The sequence below is a fragment of the Protomyctophum parallelum genome (genome assembly GCF_964188405.1).
Source record: "Protomyctophum parallelum genome assembly, chromosome: 8".
Lineage (NCBI taxonomy): Eukaryota > Metazoa > Chordata > Actinopteri > Myctophiformes > Myctophidae > Protomyctophum > Protomyctophum parallelum.
Window position 1 is genome coordinate 27,940,463 of NC_139703.1, and position 14,764 is coordinate 27,955,226.

The 14,764-nt window shown below is 43.6% G+C and overlaps 1 protein-coding gene across 1 annotated transcript in view; it reads left to right on the forward strand.

Annotated features, from left to right (window-relative positions):
• The window catches only part of atp2b4 (ATPase plasma membrane Ca2+ transporting 4), a 148,567-nt gene that overhangs the window by 20,238 nt on the left and 113,565 nt on the right, over positions 1–14,764 (forward strand). The window lies entirely within an intron of this gene.

The following is a 14,764-nucleotide window of genomic DNA, read 5'->3' on the forward strand; positions in this document are numbered from 1 at the left end:
ACATCTGTTATTGTTATGGTGGTACTTGGAGAGCCAAATATCTTCTGAGGTGGTACTTCAGTATGAAAAGGTTGGAACCTCTGCTATAGAGCATTACAACATGCAGATACTTTGTGATGCTATTAGCCATCCATTCACCCAAATGAGTCAGGAATCCCAAGAATTAAGTTAAAAAAAATGAACTTCTCCCAGGGCTGGAGAGCCACATTCCAGAGAGAGGCGTGCGCGGACACACACACACACACTTTGGGTCAAAAAAAAGGCAGATCTACAAGGTAGATCTACCTGTTTTCACAGCGCCGTTCGGTACGAGTTGAGAGCTTATAGATCAGCCTGTTTTTGCAGCGCCGGTGTCAGGGCAACAAAATAAGATAGATTTCAGGCGGAGATTAAGTGAAGTTGAATCAGACAAAGCTGAAGCAACAAGCTAAGCTAATGTGATGTTAACTTCTCCTCCCCGGACGTCAATGCTGCTGCTTGGGCAATGGGGTATCAAGGTCAAGGTAAACTTTATTGTCCACAAGGGAAATTTGTCTTGGGTTATACCACTTTTTGCTGTACAGGTTAATTGGGCTACATTTGAAGAGTTGAATTTTCGATAAGGTTGAGTATTATTTTGCTAAATAGAAATTTTATAAAATCGCTGAGAAGATCTCCTAATAAAAATATTCAGCGATATACTCATCCAATCCACGATTGCTGATATATTAGTATTGTCACCCAACCTTAACAGTTTACCTGCATAACCCGCTAGTCACGCCTTTTATTCCATTGTCTCTCCCTGCGTAATACGCTAAACCTGCTCTTTGTTTTATGTGTTTAATTTGCAGTTTTTTAATAACTTAAAAGAAATAGCGGCTTTGTCGCGGACCTGGTGACGAGGCCAACGCTTTATGATGACGTAACCGTAAATCAACCAACCGCCGGTTTGCAAGAGCTGAGTACAATGCAAAGTGAACGGGGTGGTATGGACGATCTTAGCCCGTTTTGCTCTTTGTCTGTGATTCGGATCGCAGAAGTGGCTGATGTGTCCGCTCAATAACAAATCATGGGACTATTTTCAAGTGGATTTTCATCATAAAATGGTAGAATTACGATGCTTTGACGCTTCAATGGTAACTGTAAACACCGGCAGTCTGCACGACATGTTAATTAGGCTTTAACATACGGAATGTGTGAACACACAGTCACACACTCACTCACTCACTCACTCACACTCTATTATATATTTTCAATTTAAATTGACCCAATTCTGATGATTTCTGCAACAATCCTACAGTGGCATGGGCTGGCATTTACTTCGATACATACAAATATGAGATAAGAGAAGATTAAAAAATGCCTGAAATGCCTGAATGAGATTTGGCAACACAAAGTAGTACCCAAACTTAATACACAAGTCTCAATCAAAATTAATGGATACAATATGCTGCTTCACCCATTTGTACACTTCCAGAAGACCAGTCATTATAATGAAGCAATGTAGCATAGCAAAATTGTTGGTTACACAAGTTGAAGTCTCCGGTCCATAGAGATATATCTTATTTTGGGAAGGGAAAGTATCCCTCTGGCTATTTTGTTTAGAACTTGATAGCCTATGCAATTAAAATGTATTTTCATTGTATGAAACATGCATGACAAACATGAAAGCAGTCTTCTTGAATGTACAGTATTTGTACAGTATATACTTGCATGGAGCTTGCATGGAGCTTGCAAAGTCTCACGATAGACGAAAGCTCATACTTCATAGTAACGCCGTTGGCGTGTTTCAGCCGTAAAGTGTGACACTTAACATACAAAAAATATATATAGTATAGTAATATATAGTAATTTAGTGTTCTTTTCTGCCTCTTTGCAAGTTATCCACGATAACGGTCTGTGTTATATAATAGGAAATCTCTGCTGTTTAACTGTTTTAGATGTATAAGTAGAGAAATGCAGCAGTTTCAGTTTCAATAAATGTGTCATGCATCTCTCTCTCTGTCACTTCCTGAGACGTGTGCCAATGCTGTCAGTTTAAATTGAGTTTGTCATAAAACAAGAATGTGGATGTTCAAAAGCAATATTCTTTGTTCAGTGAATAAAATGATAATCCTGCAGTTGGCTGCGTAGACAAGACACGACATCGACCTCTAATAAAACTAAATGCCATTCAAAATGCCATATTCATTTTCAATGCAGGAACAACAAGCAGCTGCATAGATGTAGTCTGGTTTATAGATATAGGACTGAGCACTCACTGAACATGACGGGGATATATATACTGTATACTGTATATAGAGCCTTAGTAACCACTTTGTCTTGCATCTTGTGTGCATGCATACTGATTTCTTAACATTAGTGATTAATAACAATTATAATACTAATATAGGCACTTCATAACATTTATCAGCTGGCTGGCAATTCAACTCGTAGGCTACAAGAAAAGGTTAATTTAGCTATTGTGGTGATCTTTGTACGATCTCCACATAGACCTTTTCTATTCAAATGGGCATGTTTGCATGCAGAGGTTGTGTCTATTGGCATCTTGGTTGCATACGTTGAAATAAGTACATGCAGTTGATGGAGGGAGAGGGAGAGAACTGAGACCTGGTAAAGATGTCCTGTGGGAATTCTATATTCTGGGTTTGGTCGTATAACGAGTGTCTAAAATCGACAGTGACCCGTCTAATTCTATAATATGCCTCATTCTAATCTATAATATGTTTCACAGCATTGCTATTTTAACGGACCGCAATTTTTCGGTTTTGAGGAGGAAAGAAAAGCATCACTGCAGAGTTCCCGTCGACCTACGAGTGAATCCACCTGGTGTTTGGCAACAGTTGATCCACAAGCATCAATACACATTGGGAGCCTGTAGATCATCTATATTCGTCAGGCGACACCATCGGATTAATACATGATCATATTGATTAGGCTACCTGACGTTGTTCTGCTCGCAGCAGGAGCTCATTAAAAGTATTTTCCGTCAGAAAAAACACAGCAAAGATATTCCATGGCTGTTCATGGGAAGTAAAAACTCTTCTTGTAAGCAGTATAAGCATATCCTTGTTATGCAGAGATTAAATGTGGATCTTTAATTGTAAACTAAACTTGTGTTTACTTTTTCTTTTCGCACACTTCCCCCTGCCCCCTTCCCTCTCCCTTCTTTTGCCCTACAGCTGCACGTGTGTGAGTGCATAGGGTGATTTTTTCCCCTTGAGCATAATATTGAAAGGCAGTACGGCACAGTATATGGCGACATAAGATTTTTTTCCCCTTGAAAGGCAGAAATACTGGATAGGGGAGAAATATAATAATAATAATAAAAATAATAATAAAATAAACATTTATTTTCCTCCCGTTTTTGTAGACCTCGCAAGATCATGTAGATTATAGATATAATTAGTCACCAATGTACACCGTTTAATTTTTTTATTTTTTATTACATAATAGGTAGACCTAGTTAAACGACTAGTCGACTAGTAGAAATCAATAGAAGTGAAAGCCTGCCCAGGCGGTGGCGTAACCGTCTGGGCACCCGACTGGTAATCCAGTTGCAGTGCGGGTTCGACTCCCGAGCCCGACACGGCCTTTACTGCATGTCTTCCCCCATCTCTCTCCCGTTTCCTGTAAGCCTACTGTCTGTCCCTTCAAAAAAAAAACAATAAAAGGCGTAAGCCGCAAAAACAATATCTTAAAAAAAAAGAAGTGAAAGCCTGTGTAACCCCGGTGTGTGTATATATACCGTTGGAGCGTTGCTTTCTGTTACAACCAGCCTCTACGCCTCCTTTCCTTTTAGTTAATGTCCTATGTCTCCTATCCTCCCTGCCCGCTTCTCAACCCTTATGTCATTTTCATCTCTCTCTCTCTCTCTCTCTCTCTCTCTCTCTCTCTCTCTCTCTCTCTCTCTCTCTCTCTCTCTCTCTCTCTCTCTCTCTTCCCCCCCTCCGTCTCGCTGCAGTAGTGGGGATTTCCTTTTTCCACTGTGGTCACATGACTGCAGATATGGGTGTGGTCTCCTGCATTCCAGGCTTCTCCCTTTTGTTGGCAAGCAACAACATAACAACCACACGGCACATAATGTGTGTGTCAGTGTTTTTCTGTTAAGAGAATAGGGTATACAGCCTGTGTGTGTGTGTGTGTGTGTGGCGCGATGGAAAGACTTAAGAGAGCTGTGTGTATATGATTAGCCTGCTGGGACCTTAGCTAAATGGAAGCAACTGCACTCTTGTCTAGACACTAGATGATATAGAAACACACACACACCCTTCAAATCATATTCTTAAAAAAATACTGTGTGTGTGTGTGTGTGTGTGTGTGTGTGTGTGTGTGTGTGTGTGTGTGTGTGTGTGTGTGTGTGTGTGTGTGTGTGTGTGTGTGTGTGTGTGTGTGATTGACTCTGTGTGATAAGTTGTGTCTACAAGTCCCCCTGGAGTGGGTGTGGCAAGTTTGCCTAGTAGTGGGAGGAGGTGTGTGTGTGTGTTTGTGTGCGCGCTCACACACGTAGAGCAGACAGACGCGCGCGCTCACACACGTAGAGCAGACAGACATTTGGGGGAGGCAGGACTGCGCAGTCCGCTGCTTTAGTATGCAAGGCAGGTGTGTCTGCAGAGGCAGGGAGAAGGAGACAATCTGAGCAGGAAAGGGTGAAACCGTCACGGAGGGGGAGTGAGGGAAGGAGACTTGGAGACAGGTGGAGAGAGGAAGAGAGTGAGGGAGACTCGGAGAAAGACAAAAGGAGAGACAGTGGGAGAGAAGGGGAGTTGGATGGAATGGGGGAAAGGGAGGACTCTAGTCTAGACTGAGAGACAGACTAGCAGGAGAGAGAAAGAAGGGCAAAATAGAAAATAGAGGGATCAGCAGGCATGTGACAGAAAATGGGAAGGTTGGGGAGCTATAGCCTGGTTAATAAACCAGACCGAATCAGCCGTTTCCGTGCGATATTAGTCTGGTTTTTTAACCAGGCTAGGGGAGCTACACAAGGGAAGGAGAGGGAGACTGGAGGTTAGGGAAGGCAATTAGCAGAACAAGGTGGCAGAGAAACAAGGAAAGGAAGGAGAGATGGTTTAAATGATGAACAGACAGAATTCTTGACATTGTAAGGGGGGGGGGGGGGGGGGGGGGGGGGCATTGGATGGATTGAGTGAAATCAGACCAAAACCCTATACACAAACAATAGCAAAAATAGAATGTCACATCGCATTGTGAGCTTGTAGATCTGCTATTTTGTCTATTTAATTTCTTGGAAGATTAAAGATTTTTGATACATTTTACCTACAGTATTATTACATGCCCTACAGGTGAAAGTCCTCCACCAGGCCAGGTTGCCTACCAAGTCCAAGTGTTTGATATTGCTGTTGTGTTAAATAAAGGTATGATGATGATGATGAAGTCATGTCAGGAGGCTGCAGGGGAAAGTCTGTACGACAGACAGTGTAACCTTTTGCGTTGTGGTATCCCCTATGGTCGGAACTTTGAAAATGATTTTGGATGAGCGCTATATAGAGGCCTCAACGGAGAAACGTGCGATTACAATTTGGGGATGATTGGATGTTGCATTCATAATATATGGTGTTTCCCTACCCACAACAATGCTTTGAAAGCAAAGTAGTAGTAGTAGTAGTAGTAGTAGTAGTAGACATTGTCACATGACTCACAACACCATTTGACTAATCTGGTCTAACCTTTGTATCACTTTTGGGCCCTGTGTGCAGTGTGTGGGTGTAAGTGAAAACACTTTTGGCCCTGCGTTTAGTGGCCCTTCAATACGCATTTCAAATGTGGTGCAGAGCAGATGCTACATGTGTTCGCGATAAGTGGCATTTCTTTTTGCAAAACATGCCCCTTCCGTAAACTTTGGAAGCCAATTAAAAGTAGCTCTGAAGTCAAAAAAGTGTGGGTGGTTTAAGAGTTAAGGCCACGAGATGTAGCGGCCTGTTATAGTGCCATGGTGAGGCAGATTTAAAAAATGTGCTGTGGAGGTTCTTCCTTGCCCTACTGGGAGTGTAGTTCAGCTGTACCCGAGATTAGCTGCTCATAGTCAGACGGAGAGACGGAGGCGTACAGGAGGGGAAAACCTGATCCCCACTCCGCCTGGTGGAGATAATACATATACTGTATGAGAGGGAGAAAGTAGAGGTGAAAGAGCTACTTAGAGCAAACCTCCCTTGGAATAAATTCACACACACACGCACGTGTGCAAAAGTGAGACCCAATTATCAGTTGAGAGAGGGAGATATAGAATGATGGATGAAGAGTGTGTTATCACTTTTCTACTATCACCTGCTGGCATTCTGTCTGCTAACCACACCATCTGCTGTCACTCCTTCTCATGCTGTGTCCCGTTCCTGTCTTATGGATGTTGTTTCTTGTCTGTAGATAAAACTTGCATGTGATTAACAACTATTCCATTCTATTCTGCTGTATTCTCCTTTCCTCTTTTCCATATCGTGGCTGTCGTGTGGAAAGCTTTTATGTCCAAAGTTGTTACTTTGGACATAAAATGGGATACTACAAGAAATGGGATTTTATTTTTTTTATTGCAAAAATGGACGATCTACAAGCTCACAACATGAAGCCATGCAACGTGTTGTGAGCTTGTAGATCTGCTATTTACCCTACTTATGAATGAAACTGGCAGGGAATTGGTTTTAAAAAACGTTGAAATATGGTGGAGATTTCTGACCGACAGAGACGGTATGTTTTGCTCTACTTTTCCAGCCTGCTGCCCATTGTCAGAGAGAGAGAGAGAGCGAGAGAGAGAGAGAGAGAGAATGAATGACATGTCAGTACTGAACAGAAGGGGTGTGGGTGGTGAAGTCACAAGGGAGAGAGCATGACAGAGTGAGAGACGGAGAGGGAGTCTTTCAAGTCACAGGGTGGCTGATATCAACTGGAGCCCAAGCGATGTATTGGTCCGACTACATGGGTCTTGGCAGTTTTGCAGACAGTGTGTCAGTGTGCTGAAACCACTTTCAACTTTTCTGGCCCTATAATTTGAGCATCTGGGTGAAAATTAGAGATGCGCCGATCGATCGGCCACCGATCATGATCGGCCGATCATGCCTGTATCGGATCGGATCGGATTCTCAAAATAAATCAAAATTGCCGATCAAAATGCCCGATCAAAACAGACAGTGGGACAGTGGCAAGTCTCCTTTAAGGGGGCGCCTGTTTTTGCAGCTCCGGTCGCTGTTGAGAGCTTGTAGATCCGTCTGTTTGTAGCGCAGCTGCGCAGCCAGGGAAAAAATAAGAAATAAGTTACGGGAGGCATACTATCATCCGACGGAGCAATGCTCCGAGGTGCGCTGCGGGTCAGGAGAGGGTTGCGGTTAGGTTTAGGTGTCTGCCCCGGGGGAGGTTAGGGTTAGGGTGAGGGAGGAGGTAGGTTGTCGTTCGGACCAATGCTCCGTCGGATGAAAGTACTGCACTCATAAGTTACAGGTGGAGATGAAGTGAAGTTGGAACGGACAAGCAGATGCAAGCCAAGCTATTAGCTTGAAGCTAACATCACAACCACTGGGCAGGCTACATGTTGCTGTGGCTACCACAGCAACATGTAGCCTAGCCTGCCCAGTGGCCAAGTCTCCTCCTCCCCGCAGAAGTCTTGCCTCCCCGCGCCGTTGGAGGCTGGGAGTGCCGGCTCCATGCTGCTGCTGATCTCCACTGCCTGTTTCTGCAGCGCAGTTCGCTACGTGTTGAGAGCTTGTAGATCTGTCTATTTTTGCAGCGCTGGTGTCGGGGTTCGTTCACGTTGTCAATCAGTGCTTAGATTACACGCTAATCTAAGCACTAAGCTAACGATCAGCGAGCCTATACAGTATACAAGTGCTAACACTAGCAGCCTGCTTTTTATTTTAGTCTGTACAGTGAAATGTTCAGTTGTCTGTGTCCGTGCACTGAACATGTACGGTATGTTATTATTATATTTTTGTATTTGATGAAAGAAGAAAGCTACAGTTTACTCTCCAAGTTGTCTCTAAGACAGTGGTTCCCAAACCTTTTCACGTCAAGGACCCCCAAATTGACACTGATCAGCCCACGGACCCCCATTTGAAAAGATATGCCAGGGACCCCCATAAGAAGATTGTAGCAGTGATTATCAAATTTCTCCACCAGTTTAATTTCAAGGACCCCCAGTTTGACTACGAACCCCCATTTAATGCCACTTCTATCTCTGAGACCCCAATTTATATTGTAAAATCAATGTTAAGTGTTAACCCAAACGGGTCCATTTGGTTCCAAACTATCCTTTTAGCTGGGGACCCCCTGGAACTCCCTCAAGGACCCCTGGGGGTCCACAGACCCCACTTTGGGAACCACTGCATTTTGAGTCTCTACAGTTTACTCTGTAACCTCCAAGTTGTCTCTAAGAGAGTCTAGAGTGAAATATTGCACGTTGCCTCAGCTTGCAAAAAAACTTTCTCATCTCCTAATTTTTATACTTACAATGTCAATGATGTGTAAGAAGAGTACAGTAGAAAATACAGTAAGTATATATGCTACACAATGGAAAAAAATATGGATTTCACGACGCTGTGATCGGTATCGGCAATATCGGTATCGGCCTATACTGTTTCCAGTGATCGGTGATCGGTGATCGGCCCCAAAAAACCTGATCGGAGCATCTCTAGTGAAAATGTTCAATTGTTTTCAAAACATAAAAAATGGCCGATCTGGGAGGGAGGGCAGAATCCATTTGTTCCGGCCGACGTGCCGGCCGGTAAACACCGTCGGCCGGTCGTTTTAAGGGTCGGCCGGCCGTTTATTTATTTATTATTATTATTATTTTTACCGGCCGGCCAGCGCGATAGGTCGGCCGGTCCGTGGATAGGTCGGCCGGTCCGTGGATAGGTCGGCCGGTCGGTCGTTTTTTTATTTTATTATTATTTTTTTATTATTATTTTTTTATTTTTTTTATTTTTAGAAATTGGGGGGGGGTACCCCCAGGTACCCCCAAATGGTAACTAATTTCTCTACCGTTTTGGACGGGGGTGGGCTCGTTGGAATCGTGTCGCCTTCCTGGGGGCGTCTTTGGGGGTCTCAAGGTTCGGGGACCCCCAGGGACCCCCAAATGGTAACTCTGTAATTTCTCTACCGTTTTGGACGGGGGTGGGCTCGTTGGAATCGTGTCGCCCCCCTCGGGGCGTCACTGGGGGTCTCAAGGTTCGGGGACCCCCAGGGACCCCCAGGAACCCCCAAATGGTAACTCTGTCATTCCTCTACCGTTTTGGAGGACACCATGTAGAGGACACCATGCAGAGGACACCATGCAGAGGACACCATGGAGGACCCCCAAAGACGCCCCCAGGGGGGCGACACGATTCCAACGAGCCCACCCCCGTCCAAAACGGTAGAGAAATTACAGTTCCTGGGGGTCCCCCCCCCCCCCCCCCCAAAAAAAAATAAATATTAAAAAATTAAAAAAAATTAAAAAAACGACCGGCCGGCCGGCCGGCCGGCCGACCTATCCACGGACCGGCCGACCTATCCACGGACCGGCCGACCTATCAAACGACCGGCTGACCTATCCACGGACCGTGGGCCGGAAACAAATGGATTCTGCCCTTGCTGGCCCAGACGGTTAGCTCAACCGTCTGGGCACAGGGGCTGCCAAGCCAGCCGGACGGCGTGCCGTGGGTTCGACTCCCGAGTCATAAAAAGCCCCAAAACAAAAATATATACAGTATAAAAAAATCTAGAAGCTTACAAACGCGTCCCGAAGCAGCGAGTTGTGAGTTTGTGGATTTGGAATGGAATGAATACAATTAGTTCTGGTTCTGTTCTCCACTTTAATATTATTTTTTCACCTTTTTTTAGTTTTGACCAAATCGGTAAGACTCCAAAATCTGGTTCACTTCCTCAACCACATGCCCCACACACACACACACACTCACTCACTCACTCACTCACACACAGAAGAGGACATTTATGTAACGTATAGACATTTATAGAACACACGGAATGTGAATTTAACAGTATTTGTAATGCCAGGCTTTTATGTAAGTAACCACAATCACTGAGCTACAGTACCATATTACTCCAGATACTGTGAAGAGGAATAAAAGACTGAAAGTCTGAAATTCTTCAAATATTCGTCACTCGTCATTGTGTAATCTAATAGGGTCAAAGGAATGTTGTCGGCACGCTATGGCTCTGACTGACCATTTCTTGTTCTCCTTCCAGTTGGCTGCTGTTTATGTGGGTGCATAAGCAGGAACCAAAGCTCATTATATAGTGCTTGTCACTCTGGTCAAGAGCGTTGGCCTAAATCCTAAAATTGAAAATGTGTACTTCAAAGACTCTCTCTTATCACAATTAAATTACAAATCGATTATAATCATTTCATGTTTTAAAGCTTTGAGACACGACCTCAACCCTGGTCCAACAGAATTCATGTATCACAAGATTGAGAAATCTCCCAAACTAATATTTTAGATTGACACGGGTTAAAGGAAATGGGAAATGTATTCTAAATTGCCAAAAAGTGTGGAGCAGGGTCATAAAAACACTTGAAGGCTGTCAAACTAACTCCAGAAACCTGGAGCTCTAGTCTACAGGCCTTCGTTGGTTTAAGGAAAAGAAAACTGATTATTTGTTTGAGTGGTGCAACCACTCCTACAACCAGCAATGTCTGTGCGTATCTATGTAGCAGTGGTCTGTCATGAGCACGAGTATGTGACTTATTAGAGAGAGGGATATTGCTGTGCCTGCTGCCTGCTAATGAGAGAGAGAGAGAGAGAGATATATGGGGGGGGGGGGATTGCACCACTCAGTTTACACGGGTGTGATTTTTTTCACTATAAATAGAATAACTATAACTAAAAAACACCCGACGTATCCTCCGTTATGTATGTATGTACTCGCACACAAATAACTTCATATACATTTACAAATATTCACAATATAAAAAACATCAACAATGGGGAGTGAACAACGAACGATAATTGAAGCTTTATTGAATACATACTTGACTAGGGACAAAGGCAAGCATATGAGTGTAGTTTGGTGAATTGTTACTCAAGATTCCAATACCTACTACCTCATTAGTAAAGGCACTATAAGACTCCAGATTTTACTAAATATGTTTGGTTGAAGCCTCAGGGCATATGCAATTTGTTCCATCATGGTGAATGTCCCATATTCTTTCCACCCAAATACTATATGTTGGTGGATCTGGTTTTAGCCATTTAATTGTAATGCATTTGTATGCCGCTGTATGCAGCACATGTAATAAGTATATTATGGCTCTACCCTCCAGTAACACTCCCAACAACCATGGGATCCTCCGGGATATTTTGACCGAAAACTTCTTTCAGTGCTTCAGTTATCTCCCTTCAGAATGGTCTCAATTTGAGGCATGTCCAGAATATTAGAGTATGATTCCCAATAGTGCTCCACAACCCGCTCCAGCATCTATTGAAAACTGAACTTTTGAACAAAGTTTTACTTCTAGCTGGAAAGTACAACAATAATAGGTCAGGCATTTTTTTCTGTGCGCGTTGGTGCAACACCACCCAGTATAATGCAACAGCCTGTTGGACTTGGCTCCCTCTGTCTAGCTGTGTTTGGTTCTTCCAGAGTTAAGTCAATTTGTTCTGCTTTGTCCGGTTAGTAATGTTCTGCACGCACGCACGCACGCACGCACACACACACACACGCTGCAATGTTGCATGGCATGATTTCATCTAGAAAGCCAATAACGAGTAGATAACGGGCCAGACAACTCTGTCAGGACTGACAAAGAACAGGCATGCACACACACACACACACACACACACACACACACACACACAGTCAGACAGACAGACAGACACACACACACACACACAATGAGTATATACATTTCATTGGCACATTATCTCTTTGTCTGATGGGTGTTCTCTGGTGGAGGGGGCTATTATCATGACCTTCTGTAAGGAAAATCCACCTTATCTGGAGGCAGAAGAAAGGGTCACATCATTCTATGGATGTTCTATATGCTCTACTTTCTGTTCTATTCTGCTCTGGCCCGCTTCGCTCCAATAGCGCTTGTGATCAACAAGGTTTTGATCACCAAGCTCATGTTGATTGATCACAGGGTTTTTGATCACCAACCCCATGTTGATTGATCAGAGAAGAGGCGGAAGCAGAGGGACGGGGCACATGAGAGGGGGAGGGGGGGGGGGGGTGTTGTTGTCTCCAGAGCCGCTGGCTGGAGTCTGGCAGCAGAGCAGTGGTGCTTGTGCTCAGATTTTTTAACTTAACCACTTGAAACCCAGCATGCGTATTCTGGCGTGGGCATTCAGCAAAACAAAAAGTGGCAGATCTACAAGCTCTTGGCACAGGAATGTAAGATGTAAAAAAGCAGGCCAAGTACAGCTGGACTCAGGATTGAAGTGGTTAAGTAAAAGAAGCAACACCACAATTTAAAACGATCTGTTAAAGGCATTTTACTTGTAAAAGTACAGCAGTATTGATTTGACATAAAAATCCATACTTACAGTACCAGTACCAAAGTAAAAGTGCATTTATTTTTTTCTAAATTTGCCAAACCTTTCCCAAAACACAATGCGTCACATCACGCCATTGATTAAATATTAGTGGAGTACAAAGCCTTTGAGATGTAGCGGAGTAGAAATAGAAATACTCAAGTAACAAAAGTGAATGATATGAATACAGTACTTCCACTGGCAGAGATTAACGGAACAGGAGAGGAGAAGAGAGACAAAGGAGAGCAAGCTAACAAACATCTGCTGCTCTTTCCTCACACGCTATTGACATACATCTACATCAGGGGTTCTCAACCTCTCGGGGGGGGGGGGGGGTCGCCAATTTATTTTGGGGGGGTCCCAAAATAATCTACGTCTTATGGTCTTTTATAGTGGTTTATGAAAGCTCACGGTCCTATGCTACATACATTAGCATTGGGTTGCTAGGCATTGAAGTAAACAACATGAACATGTACTGTGAGCAATAGCGTATCCACTCGTTGTAAACGTCTTTGCATATGCCTTTATCTCGGATTCCTTTCCCTTAACCAAACAACTGACAACCGAGGTAACACAATGTCTTCTCCGAGTGAGTTACTACTACGGTCCATCACAACACACATCGTATGGGTACATAAGGTGGATCCGGTGGATCCTTCAAAATAAGGGTTTCACTGAAAAATGCTGGCATTTAACAGATAATAATTATTTTATTGATAGCTGGCAGTGAGTGTGCTAACCTACTTCCCTCCCTACATTCACATATCCTTTATTTATTTTATGTGTTTATTAGCTTAGCGCTCGCTCATTTACAATTAGTCTCCCACTCATCATCTGAGCACTGCTGAACTCATTTGCTTTATATGCTTGTCTCATATTGGGCTGTGTGGTTTATGCCTAATTGATACTTTGTCGTACAAAGTAGCTGGTATTGTGCCAACATGTGTTCTCTCTCTGGCTAGTTCCCAGATTAAACTTCTCTTTCTCCTTCTCTCTTCCTCAGAATAGATACCTCGTGTTAATTGCCGTGTAAGTGCTGCTGTGCTACGAAATGCCACACAGATGCCAGTGAAGTGTGTGCAATGCAAAGTACACACGTGCAAATCACTCTTCTCACCTTTAAAACAATACCATCGGATTGTCACATGAGAAGTAGTGTCTAGTATAGTGTATAGTGCCCGATCTTGGATTATTTTCTCCACCAGGCCGGGGGTGTGTGTGTGTGGGTGTGTGTGTGTGTGTGTGTGTGTGTGTGTGTGTGTGTGTGTGTGTGTGTGTGTGTGTGTGTGTGGGGGTGTGTGTGTGTGTGTGTGTGTGTGTGTGTGTGTGTGTGTGTGTGTGTTTAAAAAAAAAACATTGAACTAAAGACAAACATTAAACCTTTATCTAGGAGGGTCGAAAAGATTTTTCGGTCATTTGTCTGGTAAATAATTTAGTGTTTAGAATATCGTGAAAAGTTGTATCGTGAACCATGAGCATGATGTCATGTGATGTTTTCATGGTAAATGTGACCTACAGTCGCAATCAAAACATAGGTCCGTTTTACTCAATTGTTTACAGACATTATCAATGTAAGGAAAACTAATAATGCAGCCCTGAAATACAGCAAATGACGCATCTAGTCTTTACATCAAGAGCTGAATCGATCACCTACAGAATAAATGCATATATATCTCCACTCCTATTATTATTATTATTATTATTATTATTACCATTACCAGTAAGACGAGGTTGCGTGCACGCATCCGCCTCGTTGATGGCAGACTGCCGGGCGAGCGCTGTCGTTTTGGCATGGGGGGGTCAGATCAACATGGAATGAATTCTGTACTGGTCATATAAGGAGCATGTCTTGAGTGTACAGGGTTTGATGAGGGCCCAGGTATAGGGCCGGGCCTGTTGAGAACTCTAGTTTTCGCCGGCGCGGCTGCACTAATAACTTTGGGGCAGGCTCGTCTAGAGTTTGAATGGACAGGTGGGCCTGTTGAGAACTCTATTTTTCGCCGGCTCCGGGCACGGCTGCACTAATAACTGTCTAGAGTTTGAAATTTGAATGGACAGGTATACGTCAAAAGGGAGACATCGAAGAGGAAGGATGGATGGGGAAGGATCAACATATGGAATGTCAGAACAGGTTCAGACATATATCCATATATGGAGATCTAAGGGTTTGAGGTCAGATGTAGAGTTGCTGGACATTATTGATGACATCGGGGATCTCCATATGATGTCACGAGACCTGGGCACCATATATGGTGCCCGACCAACACACTGAGGGGAAATGCACGATTAGTTAACTGCAACCTTCGTGTGTG